The following is a 12,922-nucleotide window of genomic DNA, read 5'->3' as shown; positions in this document are numbered from 1 at the left end:
CTGTATGATGGGGGGGGGGGGGTGAGAGGATATGAAATCATTCACCCACAGCTAGCATATTTCCCCGAAAATAAGACAGTGTCATATTAATTTTGGGTCCAAAAAACGCATTAGGGCTTACTTTCGGGGGATGTCTTATTTTTTTCATGTACAACAATCCCTTCCTCTCCTTCATCCCATTTCTTCCTCTTTTCTCTCTCCCCCCCCCCCTGTGCAGTATCTTTCCTCCCCTCTCACCCAGCCCCTTGTGCAGCATCTTTCTATCCCTCCCTCCCATTCCCCTGTGCAGCAGAACCCCACCAAACCTCCCACCGTGAGACTGACATACCTCCGCTCCGAGGCCAACTGAAGCTGCAGGGAATCGATGAGTCCAATTTTTTTCAGCAAATTAGGCAGCACTAGTGTTAGGGATAGAGTTGGGGACATTCGGGGGGCTTTAGGGGTCGATCTTAACTAGGGCTTATTTTTGGAGTAGGAGCATCTTGAAAAATTATGCTAGTGCTTATTTTGGGGATTGGTCTTATTTTGGGGGAAACAGGGTACATAGTCAAACTTCTTTTTACTCTTATTTGGACTTGGCAATTCAGCTCAGCTGAATATAACAACTTTTAATGTGTAAGAACATTTAAATCAGATGCCCTTGCAACATATGCTCCTCTTTGCTAAATGTTACCTCTACCAGGGCAGCCTAGTATTTCACAAGTAGCCCCCCACCAAAAAAAAAGCATAGGCAAAAAAAAAAACATACACATTTCCTGAGTCTAAATATATTAACATTAGATGACTCAGGTTTCTTTTTTATGTTTTTTTATTTGTAAAATATACCAGCTAGCCAGCAGTCATAATAACAATTTTAATGTGGGAAGAAATCTTTTCAAGTGTAATGGCTGTTTATGCTCCACAACACATGCTGTTCTTAAAGAGGTGACCTAGAGAAAGAATTGCAAAACAAAGAACTGTGAATTACCTTTGAAATATTAAATATATGCAAACACACTTCACTACACTACCTACATAAGTGAGGCTAATTGAGGGTTAAGATCTGGTGTGTGTATAGCCAAAGCTACCTTTAATTAGGTTCAGCTACACAATAGTGATCAGACAAAGACAACCTTTACTCCCCCACCCCCACACTACTATAGTAGATGTGACTTACCACAAAGTGCTGCACCTATCCTTTAGGGCAAGCTTTTTGGCTCATGGAAAATTGTGACTAATAGAGGTTTGGTAAACCAGGTTGAGTTTTGGGCCCACTATGACATAGCGGTCAAATTGGAATCTGAGACAAATTTTCCAACTATATGGAAAGATTTAAGCAATCAAATTTTAGATGAAAAAGCCCTGTTAAAAACATATAAAAGAAAACATAGGCCTTTAAATGATTGGTATGACACTGAATTATTGGAGTTTAAACAGAGATTAAGAAAATTAGAAAGGAATTGGTTAAAAACTGGCAAGGAGGAAGATAACCTAAGAATAGGAGTAACCTAAGAATTTATAAAAAATCTTATTAAAAATAAGCGTTCTGACTACTATGCTCAGAAGGTTGGCATAACTAAAATTAATTCTAAAAAGTTATTTAAACTAGTGAATTCTTTAGTTCAATAATGAGACCATATAATGAAAAATGTCCAACCCTTTGACTAGCAAAATTCTTTAATAATAAAATTTGTAAATTAAGAGTTAATTTGCATTCCAATATGAATGATTATGATAATCTTCACCCAGTGCGGTTGAGCGAAGGTTCAAGAGTTGACATGTTCTGGAATAATTTTGATATTCCTGATTGGCTACAATTCATTACGCTGTATAATAGATATGTTAAATCGAACTGCTTATTAGATTATAATGAAGAATTCACCAATTACATTTAAAACGGATTTGTACAAATGGATCAGTTTTTTGTTGATAAATGGGCCATTTCCAGAAGAGCTGGGTCACATTTTGGTCACTCCCTATTATAAAGAACTATAAATAATCTATATCAGCTGAAACAAATTACAGACCTATTGCAGGCATACCTTTGTTTTGTAAAATAATAGAAGGTTTGGTCAACCTAGAATTAGTAAAGTATTTTGAAAAATTTAACCTTCATGATCATGAATCTTTATTTAGACAAGGCTTTAGCACAGAAACCATAATGGCTTCCCTGATTCCATTATGGTACAGTACACTTGCACTCTTTGGGCCACCGGCAGCGTCACTGAAGCTTTTCCTCTGCTTTGCGCCTAAGTGCATGGCCTGGTTGGAGAGCTAAACACATGGCCTAGAAGTACATGGTTGCAGCAGATGATTCCTAGGAGACAAGAGAGAGTCCAGCACTAGTCTGAAGGAAAAGAAGAAGAAGGCGGAGCATGAGTCTGGCTTTATAGATGTGGATGGTTCCCAAGAGGCATCAGCACTCTTAACTGAGTGGCTTAAGTTCTGGCTGAGTAGGATCTGATGAGATTCTATTGTTCTTGCAGACTAGGGTAGCTCATAGTTGAATTTGGTGTGAAGAGATGCTGGCCTACATCCTGTTCCACTGATAAAGTTCTGTTTATCACTAGTATTCACCCTGGCCATGTCTTTGTCATCCCTGAGTAGGTGTATTTAACACTTTTCTGAACAGATGGCTGAAGCAGTGCTGAACTCAGGAAGCAGTAGTAGAGGGAAATCTTCCATCTGTGGACGGCAGCATGTTTACTTCACTCATGCTGCTAGTGGTCTGAAGAATGAAAGAGCAGCTGCAGTGATGGATCTCACCATCCCCAGATCCACCATCTCTCCTTTTCTCAATTACCCTTTCATCCAGCTTCTCTCCCTCCTTCCCCACCACCCCAGGGTCCACCATCTCTACGTTTCTCTTCCCAACTACCCTCCTATCCAGTATCTCTATCCCCCCTCCACACCATCCCTTGGGTCCAACTTCTCTCCCTTCTGTTCCTTCCTTCCCTCCCTCCATCCCATTGTCCACCATCTCTCTCCTCTGTTTTTAGACCCATTATTTCTTCCCCTCCCCCCTCAGTATGGCATATGCCCATCTCTTTGGACCCCCCCCACTTCCTGCCAGGGGGCCCCCAAAGGCCAGCATGTTTCCCCCTTTTCTCTATCATCATCCAGCTTTCTCCTGGCATTGCGGTCTCACCTTCAAAGCTAATTATGGCCTGCAGAGAATCGCCAGTGCTGTAGCGATCCTAGCAGGCTGCTGTCGGCCTCTGTCACACGTTCCCTCTGCCACAATCCATCCCAGACTAAACAGGATGTGACATCAGAGGAGGGGTGGGACTGCGGCAAAGGGAACGTGCAGCGGAAGCCGATGGCAGCCTGCTAGAATCGCTACAACACCAGCGATCCTCTGCAGGCCCTAATTAGCTGGACGACGGTAGTGAGAACGGGTAAACATGCCAGCTTTCGGGGGGGCCCTAAATCTGTGGAGCTGAGGGTACCCAATGCCTATGCAACACTTTCTGACTGACCCCCCCTCCTAAGGCAGGAGCAGCAGCATCAGTTGATGGCCAGCAAGAGGCAGTACTTGGACAGGCTATTTGCTTCCAGTGCGCTGCTGCTTCTTCTTTAGGAAGCCCAAAGGTATGGGGAGGAGGGTTGATCACTGAATCGGAAAGCCCGATTAAAACCCCCCCCATAAACAAATCAATTTGAATTGATTCACCAAAGTGAATTGGAGAATCGATTTGAATTGGCGAATCGGGCAGCACTAGTATTGAAACACCTACACAGTACAAAATAATAATAACTATATTTTTATATACCGCAATACCACAAACAGTTCACAGCGGTTTACGGAGGAAGAAACTTAGGGTTACCATATTTTCTCCGGGAAACTCTGGGCACATGACCCTGCCCTATTCCACCTCCAGCCCCACCCAATTCCACCACAGCCCCGCCCCCACAAACTTTCCACTTTCTTCCAGATGAGCTCCAGCCACATCTGAATGGCCTGGAGCATGCACAGAGACATCATCCGCACATGCTCAGAGGCCCTCGTGGCTGAAACTCATTGGGGCGTTCCCAAACCCGGATAAATGTCAAGTTTGAAAAGTCCAGTGGTGTACCTAAGGTATGTGGCACCTGGGACCCATAATTTTTTTGACACCCCCCTCCCCCCCACCCTTGGTATGCCACTACTACAGTTCAAAAAAGGCTAAGAAGCTGGTGGTAGTGGCAAAAGCATCCTTTAAGAAACACCCTTCTGATCTGGCTCTATCCCACCTCCTTCATGACACCACCGGACAGCGTTCTCAGCCATTGGTCGAAGGGGGTGGGATAGAGACAGATCGGGAGCGTGTTCCTTAAAGGACGCTTTCGCTACTCCCACCGGCTTCTTAGCCTTTTTCTTGGCCACGGGGGTGGACTGGCAGCCGCGCTGAAGTGCAGGTCCCAGGAGATTCCGGACCCGGCTGGCTGTGCACCCCCCTAGGGCATGCACCCGGGGCAGTCTGTCCCACCCTTGGTATGCCACTGGAAAAGTCCATCTCGAAGCCCAGACAGTCCTCTCAAAAGAGGACATGTCTGGATTTTCCCAGAAATCTGGTAACTCTATTTAAACTGTCTGGGTATATTGAAACTGAGCACTGTCTCTGTATGGTCATTTCTGTACATACCATAACATTTGTTTATTTACATGGTAACATAGTAAATGGCAGCATATAAAGAACTGAATGGTGCATCCCTGAATGGTCTGCCCAAATGTTACATGCATTATAAATTCATGATTAAATTGTCTTATATTTCTGAGCCAAAGACTGTAGAAGTCTGCTCGGTACAGTTCTAAGCTTCCAACTATTGAAGTTGCTGTTGAAGCTCACTCCAGCCTACATTACTGGAATTCTCAAAGCCTCAGGGCAGGATTAATTCATCGAGGGCCCATAGGCACACAAGTACACTGGGACCCCTGCCCAGCTCCACCTCACTCCAGGCGGAAACAGGAAGCTGCGTCAAAGGGAAGCTTTGGGCAAGCAGCACCGCTTGCACAATTACAGTTCCCATTGACTTTCTTACCCGCGTTGCTTGCTTGTCTTAATTTCCGTCGATGTGTTGCCGATTGGGGTGGGGCCCATGTTGCCGATCGATGCTGGAGGGGACCATCACCATTTAGAAAAAACAATGTTGATGCCCTCCTTCATCAGGCCAACCTGATCATTTCGGGCCCTAGGCACGTGCCTACTTGGCCTATTGGTTAATCCTGCCCTGCAAAGCCCTCCACATCCCATCCAGAACCAATTAGCCATAATCAGGACACAGACTGTGTAAATTTGCCCAATTCCGTTCCTAGTTCTTCAATTTATACCCTTCACTTTCTGATTAGAGATCCTTTGTGTTCATTCTACGCTTTTTTGAATTGTCATTGTTTTGGTATTCACCACCTCTCCAGGCATCCATCACCCTTTCCATGAAAAAGAATTTCCTAAAATTTATCTTAAAACTAGAGGGCATGAATTGAGATTGTGGAGTAGTAGACTTATCTTTTTCCATTCTCTGGAAAAAATGTGGTTCTGTATTAATACCTTTTAAGCATTTAAACATCTGTATCATATCTTCCCTATCACTACTGTCTTTTAGAGTAGAGTTTCTCAACCTCACCCAAGTCTCTGCCTCAGATCCACCCAAGCCCCGCCCCAGACCCCACCCCCATAATAATAGTACTAATTGTAATACAATTTCTTCCATTCATTTTTCATGTACACACAATATAATCTTATTAATACATATAATTTATAATTCTTTTTTTTTTCAAAGAGGTCAAGGCAGATGACTTTACAATATGCAATGTCACCTCAGTAACGACTATAGAAAAATAAGACAAATATAGTGCAAAATATAGACAGCAGATATAAATTCTCAAAACTGACACATTTTGATCACTAAATTGAAAATAAAATTATATTTTCTACCTTTGTTGTCTGGTGATTTCATGAGTCTCTGGTTGCACTTCCTTCTGACTATGCATCCAATATTTCTTTCTTTCTGCCTCCTGCACACTTCCTCTCCTCCCGACCTCATTCCCTTCTAACTTTTCTTCGTCTTCTCCCAACCTCACTCAGTCCAACTTTTCTTTCTCTCTCCTCCACCTCTATTGGCAACATGTCTCCCTCTCTCTCTCTCTCACTGTCCAGGCAAAGGGAGAGGGGAAGAGAGAGAGAAAGATCCAGGGTGCATCTCTCCCACTCCCTCTACTGCCACATCCAACATTTCTCCCTCTCTCATCCCTCGGATTATGTGCAACATTTTTCAGCACTGCCCACCAGCCCCTTGCCCATTTCTATCACCCCTCTCCAGCACTATGTCCAACATTCCTCCCCCTTGCATCTCCTTCAATCTGTCCCTCTGTTCCCTCTCCATCACCATATTTCTCCCTCTCATCCTTCTATTCCCCATCTATCTCTACCTTACTCCTCTCTCTCTATGCCCAATTTTCCTCTTTCTTCCTTTCCCCATGTGCACAATCTCTTTCCCTCTCACTCACACATTCATGCCCAACAATTCTTCCTCTCAAAAACTGGGACTGCGAGGGGATATGATTGAAACTTTTAAAATATTAATAGGATTTGACAAAATAGGCCAGGAAGCAGAACTACTGACTTTTTCAGATGTGACACGGACAAGAGGTCATAGCATGAAACTGAGTGGCAGCAGGTTCAGGACAAATGTCAGGAAGTTCTGTTTCGCACAGAGAGTGGTGGACACTTGGAATGCTCTTCCGGAGGAGGTTGTGACAGAGACTACTGTTTTGGGTTTTAAGCGCAAGTTGGATGCACACCTTGCAAACCATATCAAAGGATAAGGGAAATCCGAGTCTCCAACAGGGAGCACCTAACTGGGCCTCCGCGTGTGCGGGTCGCCGGACTAGATGGACCAAGGTCTGATCCGGTGAAGGCGTTTCTTATGTTCTTATGTTCTATTTCCTTCCTCCCATGTCCCAATTAGTGCCCCTTCCTCCCTCCTTTGTGTCCCAAGATAATGCCCCTCCCTTCCTTCAGTGTCCTGAGTTTGTGCCTTCCAGCCTTTGTCCCAAATTCATGCCCCTTCCATGTCCCAAAGTGCTCCTTTCCTACTTTCTCCCTTTGTCCCGCTATTATGTCCCCTCTCTCCCTAGGACCACACTCTCTAGGACCACACTCGCTCTTTTCATCCAGCTGGGCTACTCCTTCTGGCCACAAGCCTTCCCTCTGATGTCAGCTCTGATGGAAAGAAGCCGCATGTAAGAGCCGCATGTAAGAGCAGCATGTAAGATGCAGCATGTAAGAGCCGCTGCCCATATGCAGCTGAAGGCCAGAAGGAGCAGCCCAGCTGGATGGCCCTGAAGGAGGTAACTGGGATTCCCCTACTGACATGGAAAGCTTCCCTCCAACATCAGCTCTGACATCGGAGGGAAGCCTTCTGGGTTGGCTTCGACTGAGAAGGGAATGCAGGAAGGAGGGAATGGGATCCCCGGCAGCACTGGTGTTGGCTTTGGCCGAGGGGCGGGCAGGAAGGAGGGCATCAGCTGGCCTTTAAGGAGGAAAGGGGATGAGAGACCTGTGCAGTGCTGCATACCATCAACAAGTGGCTCGCGTACCCATACCACATGTTGAGAAACTCTGATCTAGAGTATACATATGCAAATCTTCCAGTCTCTTTTTGTACGCCTTTTGACTCAAACCCCTTACTATTTTTGTCACCATTTTCTGTACTGTACTTACTCATTCATATTCATCCTGGCTAGGCCTAGTTGTCCCTCTGAATCCTTGTCCCAAAGAAGAAATGCCATGGAACACAGCTCCCACAGATTGCACACTGAGACTCCCCTATTGTATAATGCAAAAACACTTTAATGGCAAAAACAAAACTCAAACATGATGGTAGGTATGGCAAGAGCTCCCAAGGTCGCTCACGTCCTTTAATTATTTCCACAGGTAAAGTAAAATTTTCACAGTTTCCCACACTGGTACTTTTAAGCCAACTGTTCACCCTTTAGCTCCAAGGATTGTTCTTAAGTTCAAACTCAGCACCACCTAGTCCAACTTTCAGAAACAAAAATCCAAAACTTTTCTTCTGGCCACACTAGCTGGCCTATCAAAATTAGTCCATTCAAACATACATTTTTCTGGCTCTGGCTTTGTTGGGTAGAGCCAAATTCCCCAACTGACGGTTTCGCCCTCCCAAAAGACAGGCACAGGTATTATTCCTCACCCCCAAAGCACAACACAGAGAAACGCACAAGCTGCTCTAAAAACAAAAATGCAGCTACAGCTCTACAGGGTGGCTGGACACACCCTACAATGTCCCCAGAACATTCAGGCAGGTTTGAAGTAAAAACATCAAAAATGAAAACTCCAGTGAAAAGAAAAAATAACTGCTTGGCTTAACAGCCTACTCACTATTCCATCTGTTGCTCACTAAAGTCAGGCAAAGCATAGTCCTCTTGACTCTCCATGACATAATCCTCTGGCTTACTATGGCTTTCAGCAAGCTCCTCCATTTCCCAGCAGGGTCTGCGGGGGAACTGCCTTGTACTGGCTCCTGTTCCAGCTGTTTTCCTCTCTTGTCTGATGAGGAAAGCTCAGGAAATGGAAGCCTCGGCATCCAGCCACACCCCCTCCTAGCAGGGACAGGCAAGATCTTAAAGGACCATGCACTCTGAATGTCAGCCTGAGCTCTGGGCTCTCTTAAAGGGGCAGGCACCTCTCTAAAGCTGTGCATAGGATTTCTTATTCACTTCAGGATGTTTATCAGACCTGATAACAGGGTTTTTAATGGGGCTCGCAGGATTTTCCTCCCTGTTTCTAGTAGGGCTTGCGGGATTCCTGTCACAATATATATGGCCTCCAAAATTGAACATAATACTCCAAGTGCGGCCTCACCAACAACCTGTAAAGGGGCATCAATACCTCCTTTCTTCTGGTTATGCCTATTTCTATACAGCCCAGCATCCACTGTGCCACTATCACACAAAGGTCCCTCTCCCGATCCGTGCATGTCAGCCTCTCACCTTCCAATTTGTAGGCCGGACCTGCAATCAAGAGAGGTCTGCTGTTTGCCAGGGGCCAGGATCCGGGATGTAACCGCTTGCCTTGACAGACTCATCAAGCCCCAAGATCACTTCCCCATGATTCTCATCCACGTCGAGACCAACGACACTGCCAGGAGCACCGCGAACAGCTTACCTGAACACTTCAGGGCCCTGGGTGGGAAGCTGAGGAGGATGGATGCGCAGGTGGTCTTCTCGATCCTCCCGGTAAGGGGCAAGGGCAGTGCCAGGGAGGATCACATCCAGAGGGCAAATGACTGGCTGCAGGGATGGTGCAAAGAGATGAACTTCGGATTCCTGCACCATGGAGAAGCATTGCAAGGACTACTGGGACAAGACGGGTTATACCTGACCAGAAGAGGGAAGAACGTCCTTGGACACCGTCTAGCCTGCCTACTTCACAGGGCTTTAAACTAGATAAGTTGGGGGAGGGTACGGGCACAAATTACCTACCTGGTGTGCTAAACTGTCAATACTTTGAGGCTGAGATAAGTAGTATGCACAAAAGGGAGAAAGAAAATCCAACGTAGTCTGCAGTAAACAACAGCAACCAGAACACAACAAACAGACTGCAGACAATGTACAAGATGCAGGCGTTGTTTATTAGTAAATGCAGTAACATACCTTATAGCCAACCAAGAGACCCGACACGGTCCGTGTTTCAGATGACACGCCTTCCTCAGGGGTCCTAATGAATTTAAGCATAAATACTTAAGATAATGTGTGAACATAAAAAGGTGAAGCAAGCAAATGGTAATGTGACAAAGGTGATAATGTCAATGTGAGTGGGTGGCGACCACAGAATTATAAGAAAAGACAATTAACAGGGTGATGACTAAATGCACAGAGCTAGTGTTCTCAAAGGTGGCCTAAATACTCTTTAACAATAAGTAAGTAAAGTTTTCCATATTTTAGATCCACGATGATTAATTTTACCTTGTTCATTTATTATTTATGCTTATCATTGTCACAAGAGTATAGCTGGTTTTAATTCATATCTCATGTGCATTACTCTCCCCCCCTTTTTTAAATATATGGTATTTTTATGTCTGAATGGTATGTTTGAGTACATAATCTAATCTTCAGTTCTAATACTGTTAGGCTTATTTAATTACTCTTAGCTATTGTTAAAGAGTATTTAGGCCACCTTTGAGAACACTAGCTCTGTGCATTTAGTCATCACCCTGTTAATTGTCTTTTCTTATAATTCTGTGGTCGCCACCCACTCACATTGAACCCATGGTATATCAATCTAAATGTCCATGGCATGCAACAGGTTTAAGTTTTAGCAAACATTTTATGACTTTTTTATATATTGTTTTAATATTATTTCTTACATTGTTTTTAATATAGTTTCTTCTTATTGTTGTTTAATATTGTTGTTTAACAGTTTTCTAATAAAGTCTTTTAATAATTTTTTGTTATTAACATACAATAATGCATTTTAATATTTTAACATTCATATAGTACATTTTAGTTTGGGTTTTATTAACTGTTAGGCGTTAAAATGCACTTTCTCCAGCATATTTGGATCATCTGTTATTTTAAGTTGTATTCATAACATTGATTACAACCTTTTAAGAAGTGCACATTATGAAGATTTATATTATATTGTCTTTTGTATCCTATGTTATACAAATTCCAGTATGAGACAGCCACTGTACATATTAGATATTCTTAACCTGTTCAGTTCTGTTCTTAATGTTTTAGGACCAATGCTTTTATTGACTCCATGCCTTATCATTTTTATTTTCATCAGTTTGTTATCTTTTACGCAGTTTGCTTTATACCTTAACCACCATGGTATGTTTTTTCCGTTTTTTGTTACCTATATGCTGGTTTCCTATTCACACACTCACTGCCCCTTTTTCATTATGCAGTATCACTTCCGGTTATTAAGATTTGGTTTATTTTTATTGTTGGTCTGCTCCTTTTCTCGTTTCACCACCATTTCTGGTTCCCTTTTCTTTTCTTATATTTGTGATTTGTTTCTTCCGTCTGTCACGTATCCCTATGTTGATATTAATTGCTTTTCATTTGACACGTGTCACTTCATTTCTAGTTTCTCATTCAGTGATATTCTAGTCATTAAAAATCTTTGCATCCTTTTGCACTATATCATTATATATTTCAATCACACTCAGAGACACCCAATATTATTTGTACATTTTTACTTTTTCTCTTTAATATGTTCTTGTATGACATTATCACCTTTGTCACATTACCATTTGCTTGCTTCACCTTTTTATGTTCACACATTATCTTAAGTATTTATGCTTAAATTCATTAGGACCCCTGAGGAAGGCGTGTCATCCGAAACACGGACCGTGTCGGGTCCCTTGGTTGGCTATAAGGTTGTATATGTTACTGCATTTACTAATAAACAACGCCTGCATCTTGTACATTGTCTGCAGTCTGTTTGTTGTTTTCTGAGATAAGTAGTATACACACTTTCGAGTCTAGGGAAGGTTCACATTATAATTCTGGGTCACATTGTAATTCTGGATCTAGGAGTACACATTGCAATTCTGGGTCAGGGGAGTGTACACACTGTAATTCCGGGACTAAGGGCAGTACACATTGTAATCCTGGGTCCAGCGGGGGTATACACATTGCAAATTGTGTGAAAGGAGTTCAAGTAGCCCATGCGGGAACTCCCCCACAGGATACACACATTTCCGTATTTGGGATAGGTACACACTGTAGCTCTGGGTCTGGGGAGTCTGGGTCAGGTACAGGATATAGCTCTGGGTCTAGGGAGAATACAAAATATGCGAATAATGCTAAAAGTGTCCAAGTAACTCAAACAGGAATATCCCCTCTAAGACATAATAAAAACACAACATGGAAGGCTATGTACGTTAACGCACACAGCTTGGGAAACAAGATACTGGATCTGGAAACAGAAATAAGGAATGCCGACCTAGATGTGGCGGCAATATCTGAGACCTGGCTCAAAGACTCCCACAGGTGGGACATGGTCATACCAGGTTACAACCTGCTTCGCCGGGACAGGGAGAGCAGATTGGGAGGAGGTGTTGCATTATATACAAGAATCACAGATGTCCAATACACTGGGGAATCCCTTTGGGTTAATTTGGCCAGAGGGAAGGACAAATGCCTGTATCTTGGCGTTATTTACAGACCCCCAAGACAACAGGATGACCTGGATATGGAATTGATTGGAGATATAGAGAATATCACCTTGCGTGGTGACACAGTATTGTTAGGTGACTTCAACATGCCTGATGAGGATTGGGGCACACTTACCGCTGCTTCCGGCAGCAGCAGGAGGCTATTAAACTCTTTGAAGGGAGCATGTCTCAGGCAACTGGTGTTGGACCCAACATGGGATCAGGCAATACTGGACCTGTTGCTTACCAATGATGAAAGTGTCACAGAGGTCTCGGTGGGAGACACATTGGCCTCCAGCGACCACAACATGATATGATTCAATCTTGGGAAAGGCTTCACTAAACCTTCCACACTGACCAAGGTCTTCAAATTCAAGGACACAAACTTCCAAGAGATGGGTGACTTTGTTCACCAGATGCTACAAAGCCAAGCAGAAACCGATAGTGTGGAAGAAATGTGGTCGACTTTGAAAGCCACCATACAGGAAGTGACAAACCGTTATGTTAAGCTAGTAAGTAAATGCCGTAGAAACAATAAACCACAGTGGTTCACTGCGGAGATCTCAGACCTCATCAAAGAAAAGAAAAAAGCATTCATCTCTTACAAACAATCAAAGGAACAGGACTCCAGAGCAGAATACCTGACCAAGTCAAAAGCCGTCAAAACAGCAGTCAGGGAGGCTAAATTCAACATGGAGGAATCTCTAGCAAAGAACATCCAGAAGGGAGATAAATCATTCTTCAGGTATATCAGTGACAGAAGTAAAAACTCAGGGGG

The 12,922-nt window shown here is 43.6% G+C and overlaps 1 protein-coding gene across 1 annotated transcript in view; it reads right to left on the bottom strand.

Moving 5' to 3' along the window:
• Positions 1-814: 814 nt before the first annotated feature.
• The window catches only part of RBM44 (RNA binding motif protein 44), a 1,074,496-nt gene continuing 1,062,388 nt past the window's right edge, over positions 815-12,922 (bottom strand). Inside the window, exon 10 of the mRNA XM_033944849.1 lies at positions 815-929. The gene's annotated coding sequence lies outside the window, so the exon portion shown is untranslated. The remainder of the gene's footprint in view (positions 930-12,922) is intronic.

The sequence above is a fragment of the Geotrypetes seraphini genome, chromosome 5 (genome assembly GCF_902459505.1).
Source record: "Geotrypetes seraphini chromosome 5, aGeoSer1.1, whole genome shotgun sequence".
Taxonomy (NCBI): domain Eukaryota; kingdom Metazoa; phylum Chordata; class Amphibia; order Gymnophiona; family Dermophiidae; genus Geotrypetes; species Geotrypetes seraphini.
The sequence above is the reverse complement of the archived record's forward strand: the minus strand, read 5'-3'. Positions and strand labels throughout refer to the sequence as shown.